The sequence below is a fragment of the Micropterus dolomieu genome, linkage group LG08 (genome assembly GCF_021292245.1).
Source record: "Micropterus dolomieu isolate WLL.071019.BEF.003 ecotype Adirondacks linkage group LG08, ASM2129224v1, whole genome shotgun sequence".
Taxonomy (NCBI): domain Eukaryota; kingdom Metazoa; phylum Chordata; class Actinopteri; order Centrarchiformes; family Centrarchidae; genus Micropterus; species Micropterus dolomieu.
Window position 1 is genome coordinate 1707046 of NC_060157.1, and position 4352 is coordinate 1711397.

The following is a 4352-nucleotide window of genomic DNA, read 5'->3' on the forward strand; positions in this document are numbered from 1 at the left end:
GTTTGGCTGTTTGTCTTTCTTGCTTCCCTGTGGACAGCAGGCCAAACTAAAGCTAGCTCTCAACAAACAATGAAGATTTGAACAAATGTTTCAAAATGACTGCCATTTGTGTTTCCCAGCTCCAGGACAGGCTGAAGGAGAAAGGAGTGAGTGGAGTCACCCTGAAGTGGAGAGAGCAGCCTGATGGGAAAGTCTTCCACAAGGAGGACAAGCCTGAGCTCTAACACTAAAATATAACTGTACTTCTGTTTATCTGTAGTCCTTGGTGAACGTTTTCTCTATCTGCTAATACAAACAGTACACTATTATCACCAGAGCTGCCAACTCGTGAGACTCACGCAATTGACACTTTTCACACATCCTCACGCTGGGGTAACGTAGCTGGTAGAGTTTTGCAGTATAAAAATGAATAGTCTGAAGCACAGCCTTGCTTTGTTGGTAATGTGAGCAGCACAAAGCTGCTGAAGTTCACGTGAGGATTTGTGGTTAAGTGTTTTCACTTAGTTTCGTTTTCCCAAATGGGTTCCGTGTCCGTCTGTCTGGGATTCTATCATATGAGCAGAGCAAGTAATGAACATCAGATTATAGAGCAGGGAGATTTAGAAAAATATTGGGAGTTGTGATTAAACGATGACGTTATTCTCTTTCTGGAGATGTCAGAGTACACAGATATGTGGGATAGATATGCAGAAAGTTTTGAAGATTCAGTCCAGGACTTTCTTACTGATTTAAAATGAATTTATTTATCCTTGAGGTGAGAAGGTGCCACATTTAAAGAAGAACTTCCCCAAAGACACATACATGTTGAACTTTTCAAAATATCCCTGCGGTGGGATATGACGCAGAAGGCCTAACGTTGGCAGCCCTGATTATCACTGTACTGAGTGCTTAACCAGAACCCTGAATACATCCTGTAGACTGTCATAGAAGAGTTTTGTCCCTCATCATCAATATTACTGAGTGAAGTGTGTTAATGACATTTAATTTTCTATATGTGACGTGGCTTTGGCTTCAAGTTTACAGTTTGTGAACCAGTCTGATAAAACTATATTTACACATTTACATGCAACAAACCAAACCTTCATACAAGAGTGGAAGGATATGATATATCATACTGAATAATGAGTGCACATAAGCTGAGCTCTTTCATTGGCTGTATAGGAATTAAAGTGCAACGCAATGTGTACATTAATGCCTTTGAAGAGAAAGTTTAGTCAAAAAGCAACATGCTAATCTGCATTTACTTCGTCTCTTTGCTACAAAGACAATTAAAGGAATCAACTCAACTTCTCTGTGAAAAATTGTGTTTTTATTATATGGATTGACCAGAGTCAGTGATTCTTGTATATCATGATGTTATACCAAACAAACATTAGCCTTTCAAAGTGGGCCAAAAAGTTTGAATTTGGGTGTTCTTAATAAATGAGAAGGGGATGGACAGAGATGGCAAAGAGTCTCACGTTAACAACTTGCAGGTATTTCCCTTATCACTCGTGTGATAACACAGTGGGTCACATGAAGACTGTGCATTGATCTTATGACACCTTTTCCATTAAACGTTGGTTTAATTACACTGAACGACAGTATTTGGCTGATGTCAGGTGTGTATTTGTTTGGTTTTCAGGCACGTTATCATTCAAAAGAACCATGGAGATATACTGGAGTTTTTTCAGTCGTAATTATAAATTTGAGGTTGACGTGAACACAAATTAAAAGTCAGAAACTAGTGATTACAATAACTCCAACATAGCAGATTTTATCAGTAGCTAGTTAGCCAATTAACATCACGAATTGGTTGAAAGTGCTCTCCAGTGTGTCTGGCAAACACTGGAATAACGAGTTTGACTGGAGTTGTTTGCGTATAATCCTAAAATTGTTTACTTTCCATCAATGATTCAACTGCAAAATAATAGATTTATTTCACAAGTGTTGGGCCCCTATTCATTAACATCACTTACCCCGTAGGAAACTCTATTTAGTGCACTTCATTAGTTTCACAGTATGTTTTAATCAAACTATATTCACATGCATTATTTCAGGACTTAGAGGCAGGAATCTGTGTAGCAGCAAGTGCAGGGAACGCTCGTGAGGGCAGAGCGGAGCAGCTTACTGACGCTTTCATACGTGATGCACCTGAACCGAAGTCAACTTCCTTTCTGTTTGTTTTTTAGTGGGTTTGTGTTTACTGGCTAATATTACGCTGACTACAAACGCAGTAGAAGTTAAGTCGACGAGCAGACTGAGGCTGGGCTGTGGGGTGCAGCCTGACCTCAGGAACAAACGCAGTTTCGAAAATAAAACTGTTTCAGTTTCCTAAGGAAGAGGGGAGACGGCGAGTCTGGATCCCCGCTGTGCGGAGAGTAGTGTTGTAGTACTCAAGACCGGTCACTTTTTGATGGTCTTGGTCTCGTCTCTGACTCAACCGCCTTTCTTGTCTCGGTCTCGGACATTGAGGACTCTGGATTTTATTTCAAGAAGTCAAGACCATAACTTTGGGAATATCAATAAATTGCTTTTTATTTGATTTATTTGTTAACATCTTAACTTTGATTGGATGTAAAACTCATTGCTTCAAATCCAACCAATAACTCTAATTAATAACTGTCCCCCCTAGTACAAAGGTTTTGGCAATTTTTTAAAAACCCATCTGCGACAATATTAGACGCTCAGATGCTCATCAACTGCTCCAGCTGTCCATTCACTCTGATATTAACCCCACTGTAAGATAATTACTACTATTATTAATAATCCTGTAATTATTACAATTATTGCTATCCATTAGTGCTGTTATTCATTTTTATTGATGTCTGTACCTCTCCCATGTTTACTGTTGTTTTGCTTTTCAAAATTCATAGAAAGTAGCAGGGCTGGGGGATGTGACTAAAAATTTCATATCCCAGCAACAATACAGAAGGCTTTTTGTATCTTCAGCTATATTTCTTTATTTCTTTTATAAAGGTGGGGTTAGCGATTCTTGTGTGCCGTTCCCTCGTGATAATATTACCAAAAAGTGTGACATCTTTGCATTAGGAGAAACATCAGTCATCTAAGAACTGTGTGTGAATGAAAAAATTAAGTGTAATGCATGTTGGAAAACAAAGGGAAAAGGCTGGTGTTGCTGCAGATGTGCAGGTACGAGCAGGCGACCCTCCTGTCAGCCAACTCCCAGCATCTACAACACAGTTATAGAGCAAGGAAGGCAGAGTGGGCGGAGTTGTCACAGTCTTAAATAGTGCATACATAAGGTTTGAACAAAGGGTTAAATGTAAACAAAACACTCTAACCCGCCACTCTGTACCCATCATGCACTGCACAGCCAGATCACATGCTCTCCGACCGGGCCGCTGACGGATAGAAATTATAATTTGCAGGACATGCCTCTATTAGTGTCGCTACATGGGTAGTGCTGTTCAGAAGAATGTACTGTACTGTAGAATTCTGCTGTACTGAAGAATTAATTAAAGTGATTAAGAGCCTTTTGTGTCTTTTATAAATGAAAGTTCCAGTGATTTAGTAAGTACCCAGGATTCACTTTCTGCAGCTTTTATTAGAAAAAACAAAGATGTCATCAAATAATGTAAAGTAAAGACGAGAGCAAGCGGCAGAGCTATACATAGTTTCATGTTATTACAGTGCAAATGTGATAAAGATAATATCAACATTAAACTAAAAAAACATGCATCATCTTTTGTGCAGTTTCCAGTAATGTTTTTATGTCCTCAATACATCAGCTGTAGCCACATTTGATGTTACGTTTGCATGCTAGAAGAAACTTCAAAAGGTTTGAAGCAGGTGTGGAAAAATGCTGCAAAATTAGAATGACCTTCAAATAGACATGACAGATATACATACATATTTATCAGTTCACAAAACGCAACGTTAGTGAATGGAAGAAAACCTAATGATCACCAATTCAACATGTAGGTTTCAAACACAATCATTACCTGAAACAGAAACAGCTTGGGGAGGAATTCAACTGGGTGAGGAACAGCCAAACCCGACAGCTCTCCCACGTCTGTTCTCTGCATAGATAATATATACATGGTGATTTCGCATAAGAAACTGCCTCCCGTCTCTGTGTAGTGGTTCCATGGTGTAATGGTTAGCACTCTGGACTTTGAATCCAGTGATCCGAGTTCAAATCTCGGTGGAACCTGAATTTAAGCGCGAGTGCAACCTGTCCACTTCTGGATAATCACGAACCTTCAGCTCATCTTGTCGTATGTGACAGTTTAAGGATGTGTTTCCAAGTGGACAGTTTACTGTCAAAAGTCATTCACCATGGCAAGGCCGAGCACAGCAACATGACACAAGGTAGTTACACTGCGTCAGCAAGGTCTCTCACAGGCAGA

General features: G+C 39.6%; 1 non-coding gene across 1 annotated transcript; it reads left to right on the top strand.

Annotated features, from left to right (window-relative positions):
* The first annotated feature begins 4084 nt into the window (after positions 1-4084).
* trnaq-uug lies at positions 4085-4156 on the top strand. The gene has a single exon. It is a non-coding gene; the product is annotated as a tRNA-Gln (tRNA).
* Positions 4157-4352: the final 196 nt, after the last annotated feature.